This window comes from Artemia franciscana, unplaced genomic scaffold (genome assembly GCF_032884065.1).
Source record: "Artemia franciscana unplaced genomic scaffold, ASM3288406v1 PGA_scaffold_50, whole genome shotgun sequence".
Lineage (NCBI taxonomy): Eukaryota > Metazoa > Arthropoda > Branchiopoda > Anostraca > Artemiidae > Artemia > Artemia franciscana.
The window spans coordinates 54,697-68,490 of record NW_027062691.1 but is presented as its reverse complement, the minus strand read 5'-3'; the positions used below and the strand labels follow the sequence as shown (position 1 = coordinate 68,490).

At 34.9% G+C, this 13,794-nt stretch overlaps 1 long non-coding RNA gene across 1 annotated transcript in view; it reads right to left on the bottom strand.

Annotated features, from left to right (window-relative positions):
- LOC136041938 (uncharacterized) overlaps positions 1–13,794 on the bottom strand; it is a 37,811-nt gene that overhangs the window by 3,672 nt on the left and 20,345 nt on the right. Inside the window, exon 6 of the long non-coding RNA XR_010621133.1 lies at positions 7,685–9,269. This is a non-coding gene — a long non-coding RNA (uncharacterized LOC136041938). The remainder of the gene's footprint in view (positions 1–7,684; positions 9,270–13,794) is intronic.

Genomic DNA, 13,794 nt, shown 5'->3' with positions numbered 1-13,794 from the left:
GACTCAAATATCAGCAAAATTAGTGCGCACTAATTAGTTAGGTGTTTGGTGATTTTTAAAAATCAGTCATTACAAACTTAAAAAACTTATTCGGAAAAAGAAGTTTTGTAAAAATAGTTATCAAATGTTGTTAGAATGATGTTGGTTAGAGTCAGCTGGTAGCTATAACGCCACATTATTATAGTCATCGTGGTTTCTTCAAATAGTTTTGATTCTACGCTATTAAGAAGCAGTCAAAAGAGTAGCATTTGCAATGAATGTTATTAATAGCTCTCATTAGAGGGAGATGTGGGTGGGAGTGCTTGAGCCACCTAACCAGCAAGCCAGCTATGCATTAGACCTTCTATCGTAATTTGATTATAAAATTTCTGGTTCAATCAGTTAGGGGGATCTAGGGTTGGTTTGAGGGACACGTGTACCCTCCTCCAGAAGGTCAAAAGTTGCACTAATTAAAGAGGCAGATAGGCGAAGAACAACACGGGAGCGCAAGATCTGTTGGTACACCTTCCAAACACTAATTTTGTAGCCATCCCTGCAATCAGCTGTTCGAGGATGTCGCACGAGACCCTACTGCAAAAAGATAGCATTTACAGCAAGGGTTTCAAGCTTCTTCGAAGATTGTGTCTCAAAATAAAATCTTCTGACTATGCACGAGACATGTTGTTGCTTTTTGCAAGCCTCATGACAAAATTTATCAAGTTTAATAATAGCACGGTTGTAAATAGTAATACGTATTGGGTGGGTCATCAAGTAATCAAAAGTTTTTGAGCTTATATGTGAAAATTTGTGACAGCAATACTGGTGGCGCCAGTGAACAAAAATGTAAAAGGGGAAAGCCGAGGATTTTTATCAATTTTCAAAGTAGAGAGAAAGAAAAAAAAAACATCACTGAGAAAAGATGCGTAAAACAGCATGCTACACGGTGTTAGGCACCCTTCCCCCACCCACGAAAAATTCCCAATCGGGTAATTTCTCCCCCGCATATTCCTCCAGATAATCCTGGATGTTCATTAGAAAGGAAACTGAAAGTTCTAGTCACCTATTTAAGTAACAACATAAGATTGTGCTATAGTGGAGTGGTATTTTGTGGTGTCAAACCACAATTTTGTCCCAAAGGGTGCTATAAAGCCATGGAGCTAATATTACGAGATAGGTAATTAATTTCAAATTACCAAAAACCACCCGTTGAGCTTTTCAGAGGCAGTAATATTGCGCAGTGGAGCACACGATTTTGAAGATGCACGAAGTCCATACAAAATAAACGGTCAAAATATATATTGGTTTTCAGCTTCATTTAACTAAGTTTATTCGTGTGAGGTTTGATAAAATTACCTACGGTGGTATATAATTTTTCAGTAATTATTATGAAGGATGCCCCCTAGTAGTTTCCATGGGGGATATCCCAAAAAGAGGTTGGTTCGAGGAATCTACCTTGAAATCCGAGGAAACGATGCCCTTTTAAGTAGATTTTGATATTTCATGCCTTCGTCCTGATAAATAATTGAAGGTTTTTTTTCATCAGGGATGACTATCATTGTCGCAATGTTTTTTTTCATATGATTATTAAACAAAGTATTCGCTTAGGCATCTTACCTCCCCCTCCCCCATACACACAATGACATACCGCTCCTATTTAATAATACATCACAATGTTGTGAAGCACATCCATTTAGTTAAATAAAGCAATAAATTAAGCACCAGAAACTAAGGGTGACGTCACCCTGCAGCACCTCTGTGGACATTACCACCTTTTTCCACGGCAAAATCCCGCCTGAGAATTTGATACCCGCTGAAAATGTACCCCATAACCTTCTCTCCATGTGTAAACTTGTGCATCTAAAGAAAAACACAGACAAATTAGAATTAAACTGTTTACGAATTCAGGGAAATTCCTCCCAGAAAATTTCCTCCTCATAGAAAATTTTCCCCAAGGAAATCCCTCCCCCTCGCAAAAAATGTCTGTATTTTTCTCAATAACAAATACTATCTGTAAATAACGGACAAATTGCAATACTTACAGGCCTTTCCCTAGGGAATGGGATGGGAAGAGAGGGGTCATTTCATCGCTAAAGATTTATTGGGCCTTTCAATTATAATGAAGAAAGTGGCTATCTCCAAATTTCATTCGGATATCTTATGGGGAAGAGGGGCATGAGAAGGGTCTAGTTGCCCTCATATCTATTTGATCGCTTAAAAGGGCAGTTAAACTTTTATTTTTTGTTTGAGTGAGCCCTCCCTCGATCTTCCAGGACCTTTGATTCAACACGATCATCCCTGAAAAAAAAAACAAAAAACATATCTATGATCTTTCTTTGGCAAAAAGTACACAGTTCCAAATATTTATAACTAAGAGTATGAAATCTTTACTGTTGTGTTGTTTGATCATTTTGAAATTAGGGAGAGGGGCAGATACCTCGAAGTATGCATTTTAATAACAAATAATTGTAACTCTAATTGAGCCTTTTGATAATTACAGAATTAGTTTTAAAAAAGAGAGGAGTGGAGGTGGAAATTGATATATAATCCCTTTTGATTTCCGGGAATATTTCTTGTCTACACTGTTATTATGAAAGTAAACAGTAGCATGAAATCCCAAATCAGCAGAATTTATTTCGTAGAGAAGACGGGCTGCCCCTTTCTCGTCCCCAGCCTCCACCTCATGGTCTTAGAAACTTTAAAGGATGTACATTCGATTTAAAATTTAGAGTTCTAGTCCTTTTTTAAGTCGATAGTGATTGGATACCTACCATCGCCAGTGCTAGAACTGTTTTTGATATCTGGTCCATTTGTTGCCCCTTAGGACATCTGATTGATGTCCACTGTCCCTTAGGACAGCAGAGATGCCGGTGATTAAAGAAATCGTAGACTAATCTATCCAAATCCTAGGGCAAGGGAAAAGGGGATCTAGATGGGGAAAATCCTTTCTACTTGAAAAACATTACTTTCCTTGTTTTTACTGCATTTTATCCTAGCTTTTATTACGTTCGGTGCTTTAGTCTAACATCCGAATGGAGTTACTTGGAAACAGTCGTAAAAACTATCTCTTGGATCATTTTCGAATATAACTTCCAAAACTATCCAATATTTGGTGTACTAAAGGATGTGTTAGCTCCTAGGGTAACTTTTAAACCTCAACAAAAAATTTTACAAGTTTAAAATAAAACACATAATTTTATTTCTATTTCAGCGATAGCGATAAAAATAGATCTCAACTTGAAATCACTTAATAAAGATCTCTTTTCCTTCTTGTTTGGATTCTTTTGCAGACTATTTTGAATAATCTTGTCTCTAAAACCAAAATTCAAGCGCTGGACTGGGTTGCTGCAGCTGGATTTGGGGTTCGGGTTCCTTATTAACTAAGAGAGATACATTCTGCTGCGTCACTACAGGACTAGAAAAGGGACGCTTATAATTGCTTATCTCTTTTTCTAATGCCGCGATTTCCTTTTCATATGTATGAATATCTTCCATTAAAAGTCTCCTGTCAACCGTTTTATTAATTCTGTACTTCTTAGAGGCTTTCACCCACCTTGGTCTTTTTTCTAGTAAGGATTTCTCTTCTTTATCATTCAGGCAACTATTTGACTTCCTTTGTTGACTCTTTTCCTGAATAGCTGTAGCCTTCTGTTTTTTGTTTAGTGGCTGAAGTTCGATTTCAGTATTTGAAGAAAGATCATCTACATGGTATTCAATGTGGTTTGATGGTAATTTCCTTTTTTGACATGTTCCCTGAGCCATCATATCTTTGTTTTCACGTTTACTATCAAACTCACTATCACAATGATTTTCTAATGCCGCGCCATTCTGCTCCGTCACTACAGGACTAGAAAAGGGACGCTTATAATTGCTTATCTCTTTTTCTAATGCCGCGATTTCCTTTTCATATGTACTAATATCTTCCTCTAAAAGTCTCCTGTCAACCGTTCTATTAATTCTGTACTTCTTAGCGGCTTCTGCCTGCCTTGGTCTTTTTTCTAGTAAGGGTTTCTCTTCTTTATCATTCAGGCAACTATTTGACTTCCTTTGTTGACTCTTTTCTTGAGTAGCTGTACCCTTCTGTTTTTTCTTTAGTGGCTGAAGGTCGATTTCAGTATTTGAAGAAAGTTCATTTAAATGGTATTCAATGTGGTTTGATAGTAATTTCCTTTTTTGACATGTTCCCTGAGCCATCATATCTTTGTTTTCACGTGAACTATCAAATTCACCATCACAATGATTTTCATCATATGCTTTTGGTGGCTTCAATTTATCCCCATCATCTTCGAAATTGCTAATATCATTTAGCAAATCATTTAGCTGATCTCTTAGCAAATCTCCCTCACTTTTTGGTGGTTTCATTTTATGTGCACTGCCTTCCAAGCCATTAAGATCATCCGCGCTGGTTCGCTCTTTTAGTAACTCTTCATGAGATTTAGTTGGCTTCAATTCAATTCCACTGCCTTCTATTGGATCAAAGATGCTTTGTAGATCTCTGAATAAATATTCGTCATCACCTTCATCTGGCTGCAATTCCTCTGCAGGTTGTAATATCAAATCAATGGCGATTTGTAATATATCAGAAGACTTGGGATCGCTAGCTCCTTTTGTTTGCACAACTTGACTGGATTGTTCTGGCATTTCTACTTGCATAATTTGTTAAGGTAAATTGATTATGTATGATGTATCCTGCTACAAAGTAACTCTGGTACTGAACTCTGATAACACTGTAGCTGTATTTATAGCCGATTATATGACGTCATCTATGTTTAGACGACTTCATTCATGCTAATGACGTCATCTATATTTAACTTAGAACCTTTGGATCAGCCTTCGAGTTTGTTAGTATCAGAAAATGACGTCATCTAAATACTATTGCTGTTAGCTTGGTAACTTAAACTAAGAAATAAATTGTCTTTTTTGGTCATACTTTTATTTTAAAGTGTATCAGTTTTAATAGTAGTTATAACTTTATTTACGAAAGAAAGGAAAATAAATAAAACATGCTAAAGTTTATCCTATTAGAATCATCAAACTGATCAGTATAGAATTAGTAGGCAACCTTTTCCTAAAAATTTAGTTTATTTCTTATAAACTATTTGACTTGTAATTAAAACATGATACTTCAGCACTACCTATTAAGAGTTAGTAAGAACAATTCCTTGTAATTTATATAGAGTAACATAATTAGAAAACATCTATAGGCTATTTACTTTTACAATTTTTTCTATGGATTAGGCAAATCAAAACATTATTCCAGGGAAATACTATCTAATGGCTTAGTTAGAAATAGTTAAAGTTGTATTTGAAGGGCTACTTCCTGTATCAGAAAGGATATATAGGCTAGCTTAGATGATCTTAATGAATGACACTTTCAGGGTTGAAAGCTAATATCAAGCTAATATGTCTACCAAGATCTTATACTAATAAATATTGCCTCTACCGGATTCCATTGTTGATGCAGAGGCAAGTAGACCACACTGCTTGATGCCTTTTGCTCTCACTAGGCCCTCTAATTGTCTTGTTTGTAAATCGGATTTGGAGCCCTTAAGTGAATCCTAAAGTGATATTTATCTAATTTCTTACTTTTTAGAAGCTTTTTTGTTCTAGAAAGAACATTAAAACACTTTAAAACTCTTAGCCTACTTAGGCTTGGCTAACTTAGCCCATTGTTTCAGAATGGAGACTAATGCTTTCCCAATGCCCCCCACCCCCATGTGTAGACTCATACATATAAATTACTTTGCAATAAATCAAATCATTTATTACCTTAAATAGCATTTTCCAGCAAAATAAGGATAGGAAAATCCTGTAGAGTTGCTGGTAGGGATGATGGGGAGCCATTGACTCAATTGCATTCTACTCTGTCTTCCATGGCTTAATAGACCAACTCTTGTTGACAGCAATCTTAAAGGTGTCAACAGAGGGAACAATTCAACCCTTTCTGAGATAGCAAGAAGTCAATTAACTAGAATTTTCCCCATCTTTTTACTATGCCCCCTTGTCCTGGAGGATTTATCAAACTGAAATAGCCTAGATTTTTACAGGAGGAGTCAGTATTCAAGAGCTTATAAGTTATTATGACATCCCCTCTGATGCCTGTACACAAGTGTTTTCAAAGGTCTATACAAAAGTTTTATCAAGCTAATATCTCTACCATGTTCTTATTTTAATAAATATTGCCTAGGCTATACCAGATTCCATTGCTGATGCAGAGACACACTGACCACACTTCTTGATGCCTTTTTCCTCTAATTAGGCCTTATAATTGTCTTGCTTGCAAATCAAATTTGCAGCCCTTAAGTGAATCCTAAATTGATATTTATCTAATTCCTTACTTTTTACAAGCTTGCTTATTCTAGAAACAATGCTAAAACATTATAAAATGCTTAGCCTTCTTAGGCTAGACCAACCTAGCATATAGCCTATTGTTTCAGATTGCAGGCTGTAATGCTTTGCCCAGTACCCCCCCCCCTTATCACACACATACTCATACATATACACTACCGTTCAAATACTTTTATATTGGCCAGATCATTTATTACCTTAAATAGCATTGTCCAGCAAAATAAGGATAGGAAAATCCTGTAGAGTTGCTGGTTAGTGATCATGGGGAGCCATTGATTCAATTACAACCCAGGTAAAATTCTAGTTTAGTGACTTCTTGCTATCTTGGAAAGGGGTTAGGTTAGGAAAATGAAACTTTTGGGGATGGGTCTACAGGCTAAAGTATGTCCCAGGAAGGTATTTTGAAGTACCTACCTCCACTCCCTCTCCCTCTAGAGGTCCTGACCTTTGATGAGCTTTAAAAATATGTGTGTTATATAAGTGAAACCATGCAAAATGGATCTTCTGCTTGAATGAAGTACAACAAAGTTGTTTTCAGCTTCACAACTTTGCTCAATCCAATTTTATAAGGTTTTAAAGATATGAAAATACATTTCCTAAATTTTGAAGAAAAAAAACATTGATATGGCTCATAATTCTACTCAAATAACAGGAATTACATTTTCAGAAAAGCAGAGAAAAAGCAACTGGTAACTGAAAATTAAGGTAAAATGTTGTTTTGTCAAAATTTCAATAGGTATAGACCTGTCATGTAGGCAAATGTCAGGGCCCTCTAGAGGGAGAAGGAGTGGAGGTGGGTTCTTTAAAATACCTTCCCAGGATATACTTTAGCCTGTAGACCCATCCCTGAAAGTTTCATTTTCCTAACCTAATCCTTTCCCAAGATAGCAAGAAGTCACTAAACTAGAATTTTACTGCATCCCACTCTGTCTTCCATTGCTCATCAGATCAACTCTTGTTGACAGCAAACTTGAAGTCATCAGCTAAAGTCTTCTACTATTACTAACAATTCACCACAGCACCAAGCTACCTGAGGCCAACACAGCTATGCGCTCCTCCTCCATTCCAAATCTATTCAAAACCTCCCTCTTTACACCCGCCCAGAAAGTTGCAATTTCCTTTAAATCTTTCTTTATGACATCCTCCCACCCCTGATAAGGATGACCTGCTTTCTGTTAGCCCTAGATGGTTGGCAAAAAAAAAAAAAAAATAATCATTAGCAATCTGTAAGATTGAAGCACACTTTTCATACAGCAGACTGTTTGAAATACAGTCAGTCAGCCAAGTATCCAGAACAATCCATAGGCAATTTCTCTGTAAAACATTTAGTAAATCACATTTTCTGCAAAAATAAACCGACCTATTTTCGAGAAACAGTATATGTATATAAATATCTGCACAATTATTGATCTTTGTTGTCAATACAGATAAAATATAACACAAAAAGTTAAACCTCGAAGGTAACCCGAAAAAATTCAAAATTACTATCTCTGCCTAACGCTAAGAAAGCACAATTGGAAAAGCAAGGCACCCCTCCACCCCGGATACGGCTTTGAGTACAACATTCTACTCAAGAAGAAAACAAGTTTTTTTAGACTAAAATTAAATGTAGACACGAGTGAATCATGTAGTACCAAGGTGCCTCAAACAATAAAAAGCCTATTTTCCCGATTATTAACGTAGTAAAGTGTAATAGTATAATTTGATATGGTTGCACTGACGTTAAAACCTGATTAAGTTTGTTCAATTCAATTACGGTTCGAAAGAGAAAAAAGAAGAGAAATAAGCAAAGGATCGACGATTAATTTTCTTTTAAGCTAAAAAGAGACTGTTTGGCTTCCAAGTGCTGGTTCTCAGAAGGAAAAGAAGAATAGAAAGCAAAGAATGAAGAAATGAGGCTAAAATTGCAACAATAGATTCTTCAAAGCCAACCACTCTAAACTGACAATAGAATTGTAGATAGAGACATAACAAAAAATATACTGAGTTAAAGCATCTTAGCTGGTTCTTTTCTTGGAACTGGCAACAACGTTGGAGCTAATAAGAAAGACTATTCTTGTTCACGTAATTCTTAGTAAATTTCTTCAGGGCGAAATAACATATTTTAAGCTATGGTAGCTGAGAAAATGGCCCAGGAAAAAGAAACAAAAAAACTTTTCAAGACCACTCAGTAAATACCTCTCATATTACCTCTCATAATAATAAGATGAAACTTTTCCAAAAATAACGCTCATCACGAAAATATACTTTTAGCTCAGGCAAGTACTATGAGCCTCCTAATTAAACAACCTTAGAGATTGCAGTTGAAACTTACAGCCTTTATTTTCGAGAGAAAATACTATCAGGTACATTCGACTGATTCAAGACTCTTGGATTTGAAAATATATTTAATTTTGTTTCCGTTTTTTTTCTCTTGTTGCGATAGAAATTTTAAGCCCCCTTAAAATTATCCACTTAAATATTTTTTTTATTTTTAGGACTATTGCATTTTATTTTAATAGAAGTTGTATATCCTCACAATTTATACTATTTCGGAAAACCGATTATTCTAGTGATACCTTTAACGCAAGCATTCGACTAACTAGATCAAATTAATAAAAGTATTTAAAATTGAATTAAATGTTAAAAATAAAGTTTGATTTATAATAATGAAATAATCAGATATTGTAACTGTAAACAGTATTTTTTATTTTGTTTCTTTTCCATCGCTTAAATTTAACCATTTTCACATACAACAACTGACTTAGTGGGCAACCCCCCCCCCCCCCCGTACCTCTCTCTAAACTGCCAATATACATGTACTTCACAGACATCGTCACAATAAAATATCCATAAACTCGTGAAAAGTCTATTAGCTGGTATTCTTCTTCGGAGTCGACAAAACACGGAATCAGTCAGGACGACTATCCTTCTTCGGATAATTCCCGGTATCGTGCTTCAGGTATCTGAAACAATGAATTATCGACTTAAGGTAAAAGTAAAGATAGTCAGAAAAAGAAAATCTTTCCTAGAATCACTCAGCTGAAACTTATCTCTCATAATATTCAGAGACTCATCCGATACATATTTCATCATAAACACACTTCTAATCCAGGCAAGATAGAAGTGAATCATGTAGTACAAGGTGCCTCAAACAATAAAAAGAATATTTTCCAGATTATTAACGTAGTAAGGTATAATAGTATAATTTGATATGGTTGCACTGACCTTAAAACCTCATTAAGTTTGTTCAATTCAATTACGGTTAGAAAGAGATTTTAGCTGGTTCTTTTCTTGCAACTGGCAACAACGTTGAAGCCACAGCTTAGATATACAATACAGTTATGAAACTCCTATCTTGCCCACGAGAAGCTTTTGGTACAGAGCTCTGAACTTGGCGCCTCCTAGATCGCACTACAACATCATAGGCGGGAACACAATTTTGTTTTGTTTGTCCAATTGCTCCGATCTTTTAGATTCAGACTGCCAGTTTCCTGTCTCCAGCCGCTAGCATCGCTACCGCGCACTGTGTCCCAAAAATAAATCGAGTTTTCATGACTGTATTGTATATCTAAGCTGTGGTTGGAGCTAATGAGAAAGACTATCCTTGTCCACGTAGTTCTTAGTAAATTTCTTCAGGTGTGAAATACCATATTTTACGCTAGGCTCCTAGAATGCAGGTAAGATGGTCGTTTCACTGTCTCTTGATTCTCGTTTTCCCTTCACACGGAGCATTGTTGTTACATATGACAAGCGAAAATATGTACTTAAATAAAGAAGAAAAAAAAAGAAGAACCAAATAAATTATTCAAAAATTTAATGTTATTCCTAAATGTATTTTCTGATATACATTTTTGTAGCGTTTAAATCTCCGACATTGACTGTAAATCACAAATAGAATAAAAATGGTTAACAATAATTATAGTTGAAATAGAAACAAACAGACCTTTATGGTGGGGTGTATACCTTGTTACATCAAAGAAGCATTGAAGTTTCGGATTAAAAAAATAAATTTAATTAAACACAAAGTAGTTGCACTTCAAAGGATCTCATTTACTTATATGTTTTTTTCCGTTCTTTAATATTTTATTTGTATATCATCCCAATTTATCTTAAGTTGTAAAGATAATTATTCTGGCGATGCCCTGAATGCGCAAATTCAACTTAACAAATCAAAATAGTAAAAATAGCTTAAAAATAATTCAATTTTACAACTACCATAGATTATAACAATGAAAAATTCAAATAAATAAAAATAAAACAGAAAAATTTGACAGAACAATTAACAGCATTTCGTACTTTTGTTTCTTTACCTTCACTCAAATTTGAGGATATTAAGCTACAACTGGAGGGATGTAGGTTTAAATTTCTGCAGTTTCTTGAAAAAAAAAAAAAACGACTAAAAAGTGGCCCTGGAAAGGCAAGAATGACTTCTACTTGAAAGTTGTCCCGTCCAATTTCATTTAAGTGCGCTAGCCAATTGCGCCAAGAGGATTTGCACAAAAGAAAATTTTAATTATTTGGTTGCAAATGATGACAAATAAATGAAATTAACAGACCAAGAAATCCCTGATTTTTCTGGAAATTTAATGTGAAATACTGTGTCTAGATGAACAAATGGTACTCCCATGAAATGGAGGGTCTCATGGGTAGCTAAGAAATGGCTCTGTATTGCATCAAGCAAAAACTTGGGGTTAGTCTGCCTTTCTACTTCAGAAATGTATTAAAGACCCATTACCCTCCCAACGTTAATCTTTAGTAAAAGCCGAAAGATTGACTCCATATATGGAGAGACAATAGCTATGAAACTTGCTATTATTAATTTGGATATTTGAAAATAAATTGGAGCATATAATAAACATTCCTTGAAAATAAATTTTCTAGAAAAGAATATCAGTAATATTCTTGGATTCTTGATAGCATTGATACATGAGCTATCAATCTCCATGGATTTGTTCTAGTATTTGTTCACATTTCTTGAGTATTGTTTCCACTTTACTTTTTAGCCTAAATAAATTACTTGGCTAAATGGAAAGGATAATAAACCAGCAATAGTTACTTTCTATGACAACTTAAAAGAGGACTAACCATAGCTTCGATTTGGCTCACTTTTGCACCGTCCAAGGACTTAGGAAATAAATACAAGAATCGTTTCTTTCTAATCTAGTACAGACCCCTGAGAGAGGGAGAAAGAGAGAAAGAGAGAGAGAGAGAGAGAAAGAGAGAGAGAGAGAGAGAGAGAGAGATACAGAGAAAAAATGTGAATAAGATCACAATCTACCCAACAGAATTAGTTGGAGCGGTTCAAATTATATAAACAATTTTGAGCCTCAAGCTCTTATCTGCTAAAATAAACCGACCTATTTTCGAGAAACAATATATGTATATATTGATGCTTGTTGTCATGATATAGACAAAATATAGGACAAGAAGTTAAAACTTGAAGGTAACCCGAAAAATTTCAAAATCACTAATTTAATCTAGGCTAAGAATGCACAGTTGGAAAAAGAAGGTAACCCCCCCCCCCGGATACGGTTTTGAGTACAACATTGTACTAAAGTAGAAAAAAAGTTTTTATAGACCAAAATTAAATGTAGACACGAGTGAATCAGGTAGTACCAAACTGCCTCAAAGAATAAAATGCATAATTGCCAGAGATTTTTAACGTAGTAAGGAATAACATTATGATTTGATATGGTTGCCCTGACCTTACGCCTGATTTAATTTGTTCAATTGAATTACTGTTCGAAAGAAGAGAAATAAGCAAAGGATCCAAGCTGAGTTTTCTTTTAAGCTGAAAGGAGACTGTTTGGCTTTCAAGCGCTGGTTCCCAGAAGAAAAAGAAGAATATAAAGTAAAGAAGGAAGAAATGAGACTAAAATTGCAACAATTGATTCTAAAGAGTCAATTGCTCTAAACTGGCGACATAATTGTAGATAGAAATATGACAAGATATATCCTGACGTTAAAGCATCTTGGCTGGTTCTTTTCTTGGAACTGGCAACAACGTTGGAGCATATCTAAGTTACTATTAACCTTGAAATTCTTATATCAGATCTAATATTTGGAAAAAAACCTTCGTTTTCAGTTAGTATCTAAATATGAAACACGTTTTTAGAAGAAAAAAATTTGATGGATCATTTCAATTCATCATTTTGAAACGTGTGTTGTTACAAAAAAAAAAAAAAAAAAAAAAAAAAAAAAAAAAAAAAAAAAAAAAATAAATAATACGGACTCGTATCTATATATATTCGGGTTTTGATGGGTTGAGAACTTCAGTACTTCGCTCACTGAAAACTGAATCTAATGATGCCAGTTAGATAACTTAATTTAGGTAACTTAGTATTATTAATTAAAAAAAAAAACAATCCAAAATAATTTTTTTCATGTCCCTTTGAAAGAATGTCCCTTAGAAAAATTGAAATAATAAAGTAAACTCGAGTTGGAATAATAAGTACACAAAGAATTTAGCCCGATATTCTGCCCGAGTTGAAATAATAAAGTTTAAAAGAGGCGTAGTTTGCAACCATATTTTGCTTTGTCAGCGTCTTAGAATAAGCTGAGCAGAAAAACTCCTCAAAGTCTACAGGCTTAGTTCCTGAGAATGCATTACAGCCAGCTACGTTCTACTTATGCAAGATTATATACATACGTATAGATATGCTTTAAAAAACCATGGGTAAGACTAAACTTGATGAAGTCTTGATATATTCAAAATCAGCATTAAAATGTGATTCTTGATGTAACTATTGGTATCAAAATTCAGTTTTTCAGAGATTCAGTTATTATTGAGCCGGGTTGCTCCTTACTACAGTTCGTTACCACGAACTGTTTGATTGTAGGGATTCCAGAATGAACTCTAAGTTTATAACTTGGTCTATGATTTGGGAGACCCATTACCAACTTTATTGCCATGTTGTGAATAGTTTTCAGCTTTGCCAGACTTGTCTTGCAGCGGCCTCCAAATACTTCTAGAGCGTATTCCATCTAGGAAAGTATAAACCTCTTGTAGAAGTCCAGCATCACAATTGGAGGGCTGGCCCATTTTGTGCCTGCTAGTTGTTTCATGATGAAAAGTTTCTTTAAACAAGGTTGTTTTACCAGTTCTATTTTATTTTTTCAGGTCAAGTTAAGGTCTAATATAACTCCCAAAAGCTTTTGCGAGGTATCACACATGATTTGCATACTGTCCAGCCAAATAATAGGGGGCTGAAGGGACTTTTTCATGTGAAAAGCTATAGCCTTGGTTTTCTTGGTAGAAATTGGCTCACTCCAAAGTTGACTGAGAAGGAGAGTCTTCAAGAGAGGATTTTAAACACCAGTTTAAGGGTTTTCGACTTTTCGATCATGGATATTTCAGTGGTAAATCTTTTATGTTTCAAAGCCTTTATACTCTAAAAAGACTTTAAAATTATATTATGGTGCCATAAGGCATTTTATGATGGTATTGTCATGACAGAACTACGAAAAGCGCGTAAATATAAATATTAG